This window comes from Schistocerca americana, chromosome 8, assembly GCF_021461395.2.
Source record: "Schistocerca americana isolate TAMUIC-IGC-003095 chromosome 8, iqSchAmer2.1, whole genome shotgun sequence".
Lineage (NCBI taxonomy): Eukaryota > Metazoa > Arthropoda > Insecta > Orthoptera > Acrididae > Schistocerca > Schistocerca americana.
In genome coordinates this window covers 278,742,921-278,757,254 of record NC_060126.1, presented here as the reverse complement: position 1 = coordinate 278,757,254, position 14,334 = coordinate 278,742,921, and the positions used below count along the sequence as shown (strand labels likewise).

The window sequence follows — 14,334 nt, the reverse complement described above, 5'->3', positions numbered from 1 at the left end:
CGCTAACGAAAGTCGATACCAGTTTCTGCGGTCGTAGATATTGCGTGTGACGTCAAAATGACGTCACATATGCAGTAAGTGTTATGAAACGAGCGTTACCAGTTGTTTTTATGCCTGAGAGCAAGGGACGATCGTTAGTAACTGAAGATTATGTTTCTGAAACACGGAGAGATGTTATTAATAAACTGCGAAGAACACCAAATCTGTAGGAACAAGGACCTTCGACTGCCACAATTAGCGGAAGTTAAGAAACAAAAATAAATAAATTGTTTTACATGTTCATTTACAATAGTATTATGTCGATTTATTTGTTAAAGTAAAATAAATGTTTATTATCAGTGAAACGACTTTTGAGCAAACGGAAATTTCCCTTTCATTTTATTTTTGGATTACATATTCTTGCCTGCTTAACAAACAGAAATGTAAATCAGCAAACACGGACGACATGCATAGATGGGCTGCAGATGAATTAAAAAATTGAGAAATAATGTGGCTTTACCTTGTCAGAAGAATCTGCTGCCGTGCTGGCCATCTCTAAGGCACGTAGTTGTGACACACATAATTCACAATGGCAGCTCCAGATGGTATGGTCACTAATAATTTCTGTCGATGGTGGAAGGGCTACCAATGAATAAATGGAGTTTGGATTATTCGTCAAGCGAATGACGTGATAACAGTCGTATGTTCGTCAATGACCAATTCGAGAATTACGCACTTTATATCACTCACCTTTCGATGGTACATAGGCTGCAAACACTCACTGTCCACACTGTAATACATAAGTGCATTCCCTTCACGTATTTATGCTAAGTATTACGCGTATTTATGCGATCCGGAATGCTCAGTAGCAGCCAGGCTACAGGTACATCTGACAATTATGCGTCAGCAAGGAGCATTAATGATAATATCATAGGAGGCAGTGTTGCGCAACCTTAGTAGGGACAAAATCCGACTATTCGGGAATAGGATCTTACAATCTCAGACAGTGTTCCGAGACAAACTTCCGGCACAATGTCTGCAAATGTGACGTCCGATCCGCCTAGCACAGCGATCTAAACGCCCATTGGCTGAAAGTTTGGATATATATATATATATATATATATATATATATATATATATATATATATGTTGTTGTTGTGGTCTTCAGTCCTGAGACTGGTTTGATGCAGCTCTCCATGCTACTCTATCCTGTGCAAGCTTTTTCATCTCCCAGTACCTACTGCAACCTACATCCTTCTGAATCTGCTTAGTGTATTCATCTCTTGGTCTCCCTCTACGATTTTTACCCTCCACGCTGCCCTCCAATACTAAATTGGTGATCCCTTGATGCCTCAGAACATGTCCTACCAACCGATCCCTTCTTCTGGTCAAGTTGTGCCACAAACTTCTCTTCTCCCCAATCCTATTTAATACTTCCTCATTAGTTATGTGATCTACCCATCTAATATATATATATATATATATATATATATATATATATATATATATATATGTGTGTGTGTGTGTGTGTGTGTGTGTGTGTGTGTGTGTGTGTGTGTAGGAGACGAGTGAAGTGTGCCTATTGGCTGAGGAAGAAAGGTGGGGTCTCTCTTGTCCGTCGGGAAGACAGGGCGAGTGAGTAGCGAGGCGCCCCTCAAAACGCACGGTCGAGTAACCGGGGCGGCTCCAAAAGAACGGTCGCGAGTAAATATTACAGCTGTTAAACAAGATGTATAGTGAAGGTATTAGTTATCAATGAACGCAACGTGTCGTGGGCAGTGTTTATCAGGAGTATGGAAAGTGGGAAATGGCGCCTCAGCGCTACTACTGTGCGACGAGGGACTACCGAACCAGCAAGACCACAGGTTAGTGATACAGCGACCAGGGAAGTAAGGCAGAGTCGCTTCTGTCTCGCTAAAATTCCACAGAGCGCATTGTAACACTGCAACGAGTCATAGCTGGAAGTGTTAACTGCGTAGGTTGCGTGGGTATTAAGGTGAGTTTCGAGTGACATCTCACAAGCTCAGAAGCACACTCGTGTACACTGAAAATACTTCAATCAGATAACCAATTGCAGTTTCATTTGAAAACAGTTAATCTCACTAGCTGCGACATAGTCACGAATATGAACAGTGATCCAATACTGTCAAATGCTTTTTTATTCTACTCTTTGATCACAATATCAGTTCCTTTGACGATGACCGGTTTCAGTCAATAATAAACATCTTCAGATCTGTTCTACACATCACATTAGGACATGGTGTAGAACAGATCTGAAGTTGGTAATTCCTGACGGAAACCGGTCATCGTCAAAGGAATTTATATTGTGATCAAAGACTGGAATAAAAAACATAAAACAGTTAATAACACTAAAGCGGCTAGAAATAATCCTTGATGGTTCATCCTTGCGGTATCAAGTTCAATATATTATTGTGACTTTGTACCGCTGTAAAAGTTATGAGAATCATACTGCGACAATATTTCATGATCGCATATACATAAACACTGCAGACGACAATGTTGTCAATGTATTAGTGTATACAGCACACTTCTACAAAAATACTTTCTTGACAACATACAATCCACATAGGAAAAAGTCATGTAGCATTAGCAGAAGATTTACGATGTTCTGCAGAACACTGGCACTGAGATGGATCCTGACGGACGCTGCCTGACACCCGCCTGTGTTGGCCACAACGTCAACATCCGGCGACAACGCCTCAGATCAAATAACTAGCGCATGCGCCGTATCTAAATGTTCAAATACTGAGCAAGGTGGGTTGACACTTTGCTCACATGATTTTATACATAAATTTACGTAGTACAAAGCACAGATGGTATTAATGACAGAAATGAAAGAGAATGAAATAACGGACGAAAATTCCGTCATACGTTCATCTCATTGCTCTAGTGAGAGTTCTACCAACGACCTTAGATTATGGATCAGGGAGAACTCGTTCACTCTTCTGTAAGGAAATTTCGCAACATTAAAACTCGGTGCCGACCACAGTGTTTTGGACATGTTAAAAACGAGATGTTATCCGCATCTGTGGTTCGGTGTAAGTTACCAGGAGGCTTTCGCCTCGATGACGACGTGTCCGGACACGACCGCCGACCTAGTGTAACGAGAAACGTTATTCATCCCATCAGGTACGCTTTTCCACTGACTCACGGTTCCTCTCGAGATTTCGTGCACACTGCAATCGTAACTGACGATTGCATTGGCTCAACATGGGAGCACGCGGGGGTCAGCTGTTGGGAAACCCCACAATGTGCGCCGATCGATGTGCTCCGAAATACTTTTGCCTGCACCAGCAATCTTCTCTGTGGTCAGATCTGCCACAGATCGCAACGTATCCTGATTAGCAGAGTGTGCAAGCCTTCGACATCCACATTCTGTGGTGCGGCGTAGACGTCCAACAGCTTGTCGCCTGCCAAGGGTTTCACCGCCCTTCGACCACTTTCCATAGATGCTCATAACAGCAGCACTCCAACAACCGACCAGTTCACCATTTCCGAGACGATGGGGAGCCCTAAGAATCTGCCCTTTGTCAAAGCCGCTTAAGTCAGTGGATTCCAAATTTTCAGTCCTTATAGTCAGTTGGCCGCACCGATAGTTAAGTGGTCAGAGCGGCAGTCTGTCACGTCAAGAGACCCGGGTTCGATTCCCGGCTGGGTCGGAGATTTTCTCCGCTCAGGGACTGGGTGTTGTGTTGTCTTCATTATCATTTCATCATCAAGGCAACAGGAAACCACCACTGGAATCACTTCCCCAGACCCTCATGCGGTGGACCTCTCTGCCGAGGCTTCCCCCATGACAAGATCTGCCGTAAGCCAGAACACAAGTTTAAGTTATTGTCGTTTGAATGATTCTTCCCTGCATCGCATGTGTACGAGACGCGTTCAATAAGTACTGCAACACATTTTTTCCTCAGCCAATTTCAGTTGAAAAAATGCGGAATTTACTGTGGGGAATTGTGAAATATTCGCGTTTCAGCTCCTATAGTTCCATGACGTTCCGTGAGATGGCAGCGCTATACGTAGCCTTCAAAATGAAGATGTAAGAAAGGTGCGTTCCAAGCAGAGAGCTGTCATTGAGTTTCTTTCGACGGAAAACCCGAGCATCGCAGATACTCGTAGGCGCTTGCAGAACGTCTACTGGGACCTGCCACAGAATAAAAACACGGTAACTCATTGGGGGAGGCGTCTGTCATCGTCGGAACAAGATCGAGCAAACCTGTCCCATCACCTACGTGCCGGCGCCCCGCACAGCTGCGACTCCTGCGACGTTGGAACATGCGGACACTCTCATTCGAGATGATCAGCGGATCACCACCAAAACCCTCGCTGCTCAATTGGATAGCGCTGATATACTCGTCCCCCAAATGGGCAACTCAACGGTGTGTCCCCGCTGGGATTTTTGCCACCTAATGGGAGATCATAAAATATAATGAAGGACGGCATTGTTTGCTCGTTACGAGGCTGATCGTGCAAATTTTTTGTCGAAAATCGTCGTAGGTGATGTAATAAGGGTTCATTACCTCGAACCGCTAAAAAAAAAAAAAAAAAGAAGTCAATCCGTGGAGTCATCCACACCAACTCTGCTCAGAAGAAGAAGTTCAGATTCGCATCCTCCTGTGAAGTCATGGTCTTCTGGGACTTTGAAAGGGTTATTCTGTTTCATGTTCTGCCTCACGGTGCAATGACCAACTCTGAAGTGTATTGTGCAACCCACAGCAAACTGAAGTGTGTTCTCCGCCACAAACATGCAAACGAACTTCTCAATGACACCGCAAGGGATCATATAAGTGCGCTCGCTGAGAAGATTTCACAAAACTTCAATGGACTGAGCTTCCTCATCCAGCCTGCAGCCCAGATCTCGCACCTTCCGACATCCATCTCTTTTGCTCAACGGAGGATGCGCTCCCCAGGAAGCAGTACGTGGATGATGGGCAGGTTACTGATGCAGCAAGACGTTGGCTTCGAAGTCGACCATTGTGGGCGTAGAGGCCCTCCCAGTCTCACTGAGAGGAGATTATGTTGGAAAATAGGGTTTTGTAGCCAAAAGAGTGAGAATAATGTGGTGTATGGGAAACCTGAGCAAAACCATCCCCTCCTTCGAAGTTTCCTTACCGCGCCACGTACCCAAGACGGCACCAGGCGGCCTTCAAACTCGTTGTGGGATGTGGTCATCACGTTTTGGGTCTTCAATGTATATTAGCAAATTTTCACAGACTTATCTATAAATCAAAGTGACCGCCTTTAATGGTCTGATTCTTTCGTATATTCCTTAAAACTGGTGGTGTCATTGCACCATTGCTTCCGCCTGCGTCAGCTGTAGGCCCGGACCTCACGCCAGATTGGCAGCCGCTCTCAAACAATGGAGCAAACGAACCGCGAAGGACCACCGTGTCCCACGGACAACCGGCGGAGGTGCTGGCAGTGACCAATGCAGGTCGCGTCCGGAGGCGCCCAACGTGCAGACCAATGCAGCGGCTGCTCGCCGGCACTTCATTTGCAAATAATGCCGGAGCGTGGACACAACCGACCTGCCGCTTGGAACCGACTGCTGGACGAGGGCCAAGAATCCGGCGCTGCAGGGCGCGCAGATCTGTAAATAGACAAGGAAGACTGCGATTTAAAAGCTTGTTCCGGTTGTTAGATGTGTAGCAAAGCAATGTTGGACAATGACGGAGAAGGAAAAGGACGGTGGCCTTCGGCTTGACCCTGTAGCATGCCCCTAAACATATTTTTGAGGAAATAAATAGACAATAGTCCGAAAGTGAACCGTTACAAATCTGGTCGTAGGAGGGAAGTTACAGTGTCGAATGAAACATTTTGCAGCACGGATTTTTTGCTTTCATGACTTTCGGTTCGCACCACTGGGATGAGCGAGAATAGCTGACTGACGAATATAGTTTTGCTGATGACTTCAACGTAGCATTTAATGACGACGTGTTCGCTTGAAGTTTCCACATTAGTTGAACAACGTTCAGTGATCTGTTTTTTGCTTTCTGAAAGTGAAAAACAGGCGAAAATATTTTCTGCAATGTTTTTACGGTACGCTGAAGCGCCGAAACTTTTAGAAGTGGATACAAGAGTTCAAAAAACGGCCGAACCTCAGTGACTGTTGAACACTGTCCTGACCGGACGGTTGAAGTCTCAACTTCTTCCCATGAATCCCGCAGTGACTAAATTATCCGTGAAGAGCGGCGTGTTACATCTGAGCATGTAGCAAAAACAGTTTCAGAAAGTGCTGGTACAGTTTATAACGTTATCACAGACAAGGTCAAGTACAGAAAAACAAGTGCAAGGTGGGTTCCGAAAGGTTTAACGCAAGAACACAAGGAAACATGACTGAAGGTGTATACAGGCTTGACAGATCAACGTGTAAGGAAAGGTGATCATTTTATATTTTATAAACAAGGTTTTAACGGGTGATGGAACTTAGGTTCACCATTTTGAACCAGAGTCCAAAAGGCAAAGCACAGAATGGAAGCACACCAGCTCACCTGCCCGAAAGAAACTCAGAATGCAAACATCGATACGAAAAGTAATGTTGACCGTCTTTCCGGATGCCCAGGATTTCGTGTTTTGTGCTTATTTGGAAGGTAAGCGTACCATAAACAGTGCATACTGTTCAGACTTAATAATTAACAAAGCAGTGAGAGAAAAACCTCCCGGATGTCACAGAAGTGGCATGATATTGCTGCACGACAATGCTCGCTCTCACGCCGCCCAGCTGATCCATTAGAAAAATGGTTTGGGAGACGCCTTATCCTCCCTGTAGTCGAGATATGCTTCCCTTGGATTTTCATTTGTTTGGTCCACTCAACGAGACATTACGAGGAAAAACGTTCAGCGATGATGAGGAGGTCAAAGAATTTGACTGAAAGTGGCTCTAAAAACAAGATATAAACTTCTTTGCATCAGTTACAAAAAGACTAGTTCATCGTTGGGAAAAGTGTAGTAATATTGGTGGAGATTATATTGAGAAGCAGTGAAAGAATTAGTTCACAAAAATACACAGTTCTTTTTCTATATCTTTGTCTCTTCAATCACTGAATGTTCCACCCGTAGGAAATACGAAAGGACTAAGTGAAGTGGGAGATGAGGGGGAGGGGAGGGGGAGGGGAGGGGTCAGTGAAGTGAAATAGGAAGTAAAATAAGGATTTCTGATCAGACGAGTGAAGGATAATATTAGCAGTGGCAGAAACTGGTGTAACAAGAGTAGTATTGGTCATGAATAGGAAGGTAGGGCAAAGGGTGCGTTACTGTGAACACTTAGTGACACGGTTACTCTCATCACAATCGACAGCTAACCATAGCCAATGATAATCAGGTATACACGCCGACTTCACAAGCAAAAGACGAAGAATTTTAGGGGAGGTATATGTAGACATTGTATGTGTGTTACAGTATGTAGGACACGAAAATCTAATAAACATTACTGAATGGAATGTTGTAGTAGGGTAAGGAATGAAGACACCGTTACGAGGGAATATGGGGTCGCAGTAGGAATAAGAGAGGAGAGACTAATTGAGCTATGAATTAAAGCACAGCTAGTAATAGCAAATTCTTTATTCAAAAATAGCAAGAGGAGAAGCTATACTTGGGAAAGGCTTGGCGACAAGGAATATTCCACATGGATTATATATTGGTTAGAAAGGGATTCCGAAATATGTATTTGGACTGTAAGGCGTACTCAGGAGCAGATAAAGACAAGCATCACAGTTTCATAGTGTTGAAGAGTAAACAAATGTCTAAGAGAATCGTCCGGAAGAATCCATATTAAGCGAAATGGCATACTGAAGCATTGAGGAATGATGAGATGCGTTTGAAATTTTCTAGAGCTGTAGATATCGCTATAATGAATCTCTAAGAAGGGTAATCGCAGAAATTGGACTGAAGAATAGTGGTAAAAGGGAAAAAAATGGGAAGGTGTCTTGTTTAACATAATAAATTCTTCAACTGAGTGACGAAAGAAGGAAATATAAAAATGTTCAAGGAAAGACAGGATTACAGCAATGTAAGTCACTTAGGAATCAAATAAACACGAAGTGCAGGGAAGCAAAGACGGAACGGCTACAGGAAAAAGTGACAGAAAAAGAAATAGTTGTTGGAAGAATCGTCGTAAGGAGTGATTCAGCAACAGAAAAGTAAAAACAGCCTTCAATGAAATTAGAAACAAAGGCTCAACATTAAGAGTGCAAGTGGAAACCATTGTTAAACGCAGAGAACGGGTAGGTGGAGTGAGTGCATTGAAGATCACCACGAGGGGTGAGGAACTGTCTGGTGTGAGAAATGAGAGTTGATATGGAAGACAAAGAGGATCTAGTTTTAGACTCAGAGCTAACAAAACTTTGGATGACTCGCGATTACGTAAACGGAAGGCAATAGTTACCGTTCGTTCGTAATTTCTAAAATCAGTGGGGAAGCGACTAATTGTTTTGTGGAATTTATGAATCTGGACACAAACCATCAGAGTTGCTGATAAATGTCATCCACACAAAACCGAAGATATCAGGGATATATAAGTAGGAGAACTATTGCACAATCAGCTTAACAGTTTATATATCAAAGCTGCTGACAAGAATAATATACAGAAGAATAGAAAAGCATATTGAAGTCAAAACGTGAAAGTACCAGAGAAGCAGTTCTGATAATGCAATTGGTAATGTAAGCAGGACTTAAGGCATCAAAACACTCCAACAGGATTTATCGACCCAGAAAAAGTGTTTGATAATATAAGATAATACTGGATGTTCGAAATTCTATCAGAAATATGAGTAAGCTGTAGGAAAAATAAGAACCAAGATGGAACAAAAAGAATAAAAGAGTGCAAGACAAGAAGTATCCAAATTTAAAAAATTGGGAGGCAGGGTTGTAGCCTTTCTCTCCAATCCCCCGTACTTTTCGAGCAGTTCACCTAAGGAGAAATGAAGGAAATTAAAGATGCAAGAGTGGGATTAAAAGTCAGGGGGTAAGGATATCAGTGATAAGATTCGGTGATGACATTATCATCCTCAGTGGAAATGGGAAAGATTACAAAACCTGTTGAGTGAAACGGGATAACAACTACAGAACATCGACTGACAGTAAATCATAGAAAGGTGAAAGTAATGAGTAGCAGAAATGATGCTAACCTTCAACTTAATATCAAAATTAGGAAACACATAGTAGACGAAATGAAGCAGTCTTGCTACCTTGGAGGTAAAATAGCACATGACAGCAGAAATGATGACAAGGAGGACGTAAGAAGTAAATTAGCACAGGCAAAAATAGGCTTTGCAGACCAAAATAAGCCTACCAGTGTGAAACATAGCTTCATTAGAGGAAGAATTTTTTGATAATCTACAACTAGAACCCAGCACTGTATCGTAGTGAATGCCGGAGGAGAAGAGAATCGAAGAGTTTGAGATATGGTGCTACAGAAGGATGTCGGAAATTGGGTGCACTGATAAGGACTGAGGTGGTCTTCACCAGAATCGACGAAGAAAGAAACATATAAGAAACACTAACAACAAGAAGTAATATGACGATAGACTATGTCCTGGGAATAATTGAGGAGTAAAATCTGCACACGAAAATAGAGATCAGAATACATTCAGCAAATAACCGAGGACGTAGTGTGCAAGTGGTGCTCTGGGACTAAAAGGGTGGCATAGGATATGAAGCCGTGGCGGGCCGCATCGAAACAGGCAGAAGACTGATGTTCCATAAAAATTTTTGACGTGTAATTGCATAAATTCAGCTTCTTCTAATATTTCGGCTGAATACCGTCCAGCCTTCTTCAGAGTGAGCCGAGGTGACTAACGTTCCAGCATTTGCTTCGTCCTTTTACACCCGAGGACCGAACCATTGCGTATGCGGCCAAAGATACACAAGGCGCCAGAGACGTTGATAGGCGGCAAAGAGGTGTAACATAAGCATGGAAATTACATCTATGGATGCACAGTCGTTCCACTCTGTGATATCGGTGAGTCATGGAGAGCTGCACCGTCGCTACGTCTTTGTGATTTAATTACAGAAATTGCCATGATTTATCCAAGCTGAAACCTCTTCTCCATCAATTAAATTCGTGGCCAACCGAATTTCAGTTGCTTCTTTCACTACACCCGTCTCTTACAACCTAATAAATCTGCGGTGGCGGGGCACTGTATTGACACTGGGCACTCTGTTGTATACAATAATGTCGAAATTTTAGCCTCGACTTCATCTTTCTGGGACTCAGTAGTGAAAGAAGCAAATAAAATTCGGTTGGCGACGTATTTAATTAATAGAGATGGCAGCTTCAGCTTGTATAAATCATGAAATCCGACAATTTCTGTACTTAAATCACAAAGACGTCGCGACGGTGCTGTTCTCCGTGGCATCGTTATCACTGTGTGGAACGACTGCGCAGTCATAGATTTATTTTTCATGCATATACTACACCTCTTTGCCGCCTGTCAACGTCTCTGGCGCCTTGTGTATCTTTGGACGCATAAGCAGTGGTTCGGTCCTCCGGTATAAAAGAACAGAACAAGTGCTGGAGCGTTAGTCACCTCCGCTCACTGTGAAGATGGCTAGACAGTAGTCAGCCGAAATATTAGAAGAAGAAGCTGAATTTATGCTGCTGCACGCCCGAAATTTTGTGGAACAGTCTTTACGCGGCGAAAACATGAAGATGCAGAAGACTGATGATTCGTGCGAAACTCAGCTTGCCCATTTCTCACACGGTATCTTCTGAACCGTGGATGAAAGGCAAAAGGCAGTTTCCACATTCCTAGATTGCCGGGAAGCGTTTGACACAGTGTCGACCGCAGACTGTTAACGAAAGTGCGAACATACGGATCAGGTTCTTAGGTATACGAGTATATAGCCTACCGCGAAGTAAGTTACCGAAAATTTATACCCAGATATGATATAATTAGTGCAACGGCAGTCTTGTGCATGCTCGATCACGGATTTATTCTCTGGTATTATTCGTTGTTCGATTCCCGACGTAAAAAACGAAAAATTTCATGTTTGATGAGTTTGTGTGTCAAGAATAATAAAACGTCTACCTCGTACTGGGTGAGGCAATCGGTGTTCGTAGTCTTATTTTAAGCATCGGAAGATCTCCTGTACCTTATTTTGATAATTATTGGCGTTTCAGTCGTTACAGAATCTGCTTTAGGAGACGACCTGATGTATCAGTCTACCTAATTTCAGACAAGCTGACTATACAGTACAGTGGGCGTTGAAAGAGCTGGTTTACTGCTAAAGGAAAGGCAGTTTATTACACTTCCAGTTAACTTAAAAGATAATTAAAACATTATGGGGAATAACTCACGTGCCTTGCTGAAAAGAACGATAACTATTATGTGCCTTGTCTGCTACGCTTTCAGTTCGTGAGTACCCCCTGTGCTGACGAAGAAAAGTTCGTCTTGTTCACTGACACTCTGGACCCTGAGATGCAGGGTGCCTCCATGAACCTAGTGGCTACAGAATTAGTAATACTATATCCCCACATGACATATAATGGATAATTAAAGGAATGACCGTAACTAGTAAGTTATGATGGTGCGTACACTACTACAAAAGATGATCACATTGTCTACTAAATGAAAATCAGTGATCCTTCAATACAAATTCATTTAATAACACAAGGAAAACAGTGTCGACACAAGCAACAAGCACTTTAACGCCATACAGTGCAATAAAATGACGCAAGAAATGACACAATAAATGACGCAAGAAATGACACAGCATTAAAAACGAAAAAAACGTAATCTGCACTGATGACGCACAACATTATGACCACCTACTTAAAAGCGCGTTGGTCTACTTCTGGAACGCAATTCAGCATTGAATCTGCTTACATGGATTCGACAAGTACTTGACAGGTTTCCAGAGGTTTGTGGCACCTGATGCCTATGCACAGGTCACACAATTCCCATAATTTACGTTGGTTAACTGGTTGGTTTGGGGAGTAACTACGGGGTCTTCAGTCCCTCTTTCCTCCTTCAGTCTAGAGTAAAAAAAAAGTCCACAAAGGAATCGGGAAAGTAAAAGGCGTAAATCTAACGTCGAAGTACAGTGAAAGACAAAACTACAGATGCTAACAGAAAGGGAAAAACGTACACTAAAAGGAAAAAGTAGTGGAAGGTACTAAAATAATATAGCAGATGGCCTGGGCTGGCTGATGGCAAAAACAAAAAGGCCAGCCAGCCACCCTGCAACACACGAATCTCAACTTTGAAAGACAAAGCTAGAGGAACACAGGCAAAGAAAAGACGAAGGCGAACAAACAGCAAAGAAAGGGTGAGGAAGAGTTAAAATGGAGGGAGGATGGGGGCCTGGGAGAGTTGGCCAGACGCCCACCCTTAGATTGTGGGATAAAATGGATCTGAGCACTATGGGACTCAACATCTGAAGTCAACAATCCCGTAGTCTTAGAGCTACTTAAATCTAACTAAGGAAATCACACACATCCATGCCCGAGGCAGGTTTCGAAACTGCGACCCTAGCAGCAGTGCGGTTCCGGACTGAAGCGCTCGACCACAACGGCTGGCGATTGTGTGATAAAAGCCCCCTCACGAATAAAACGTAAAACAACATCAGCCACTGAGACACTGTCACCAAACACCGTCGTCAGTGTGGAGGGAAGGTTAAAAGTCCGCGGCAGAGCAGCTAAGATTGGGCAGTCCAACAACATGTGGACGACAGTCATATGGGAGCCTCAGCGACACCGAGGTGGGTCCACGCGACGGAGGAGATGACCATGTGTTAGCCAAGCAAGGCCGATGGGGAGCCGCAAAGGACAACGGAGTACCTGCGAGAGCTCGCATGGGTGACCTCCACACATTCATGCGGCTGGTATGTGGGCGCGGTGGTGGCGCCCGACAGCGACCCAGTTGGGTTTCATCGGATTTAGATAGCCGAATTTGATGGCATCAACTTGAGTTCACTATGATGCTCCTCTAACTATTGCAGCTCGATTCTGGCCTTGTGACACGGACAATTATCCTGCTGGAAGTTGGCATCGCTGTTGAAGAAGACATCAAGCATTAGAGGTTACAGGTGGTCCCTGATAATGTTCACGTAATCCACAGTTGTCGTGGTGCCTTCGATTACTACCACAGGCTCTATGGAAGGTAGATGTCCCACCGACCTACGTCCATGCGCGCTGCATATTTCGAGCAACCGTTCGCCTGGACGACGGCATATCTGAACATCACCATCGGCCTGGTTTAGCAATAAACGGGATTCATCCGACCAGGCGACACGATTCCATTGATCCATGGCCCAAACTCGATGATCCTGTGCCCACTGCAACCTTAACTGACGATACTGTTGGGTCCACATGGGAACATGTAGGGGTCCTCTTCTGCGGAACACCATGTTCAACACTGTGCGCTGAACGGTGTGCTCCAAAACACGTGTGCCTGCGCCAGCACTGTACTCTGTCATCAGATCTGCCACAGATTGTAGCGTATCCTGCTTTAGAGAGCGGGTAAGCCTCCGATCCGCACGATCGGTAGCCCTGTAAGTTCCAACTTGTCGCCCACTCGTGGTTTCAGGATTCTTCAATCAATTTCCATAGATGCTCACGACAGTAGCACGGTAACAGTCGGCCAGCTTCGCATTTTCGAGACGCTCGCTCCAAGGGACTGGGCCACAACAACCTGGCTTTTGTCGCTTAAGTCGGCGCGTATTTCTGCATTCGCGCCACTTATCGTCGCTATAATGATTCCGCATTTCCTCAGCGCCACCAGGCAGCGTACAGCCTCGCGGTGGACAGTGGTCATAATGTTTTGGCTCATCAGTGTAAAATTTATCTGACATCTGTCGAGGAAAGAGGGCAATGGCCTTGCCGCAGTGGATACACTGGTTCCCGTCAGATCACCGAAGTTAAGCGCTGTCGGGTGTGGCTGGTACTTGGGTGGGTGACCATCCGGGCCGCCATGTGCTGTTGCCATTTTTCAGCGTGCACTCTGCCTCGTGATGCCAACTGAGGAGCTACTCGACCGGATAGTAGCGGCTCCGGTCACAGAAAACCATGATAACGACTGGTAGAGCGGGGTAGTGACCACACGCTCCTCCTATCCACATCCTCAGCTGAGGATGACACGGCAGTCGGATGGTCCCGATGGGTGACTTGTGGCCTGAAGAAGGAGTGCTTTGTCGAGGAAAGATACATTTATCTCTCACATGACTCAACGATATGTACTTCTCCGACTTTAACTATTCAGATAAGTCATTAGTCGACTCAAAAAACACAAGAGGAAAAGGCCAGAAGATCGTTAACTATGCAGCTAAGTTATTCCGCCCGCACCAACACACGTTACTGTTAATCTAATCACTACGTTGCCTAACCTGAAATCTGTC

General features: G+C 44.2%; 1 pseudogene; it reads left to right on the top strand.

Annotated features, from left to right (window-relative positions):
* The first annotated feature begins 13,806 nt into the window (after positions 1 to 13,806).
* Positions 13,807 to 13,924, top strand: LOC124546229 (annotated as a pseudogene).
* The last annotated feature ends 410 nt before the right edge of the window (positions 13,925 to 14,334 follow it).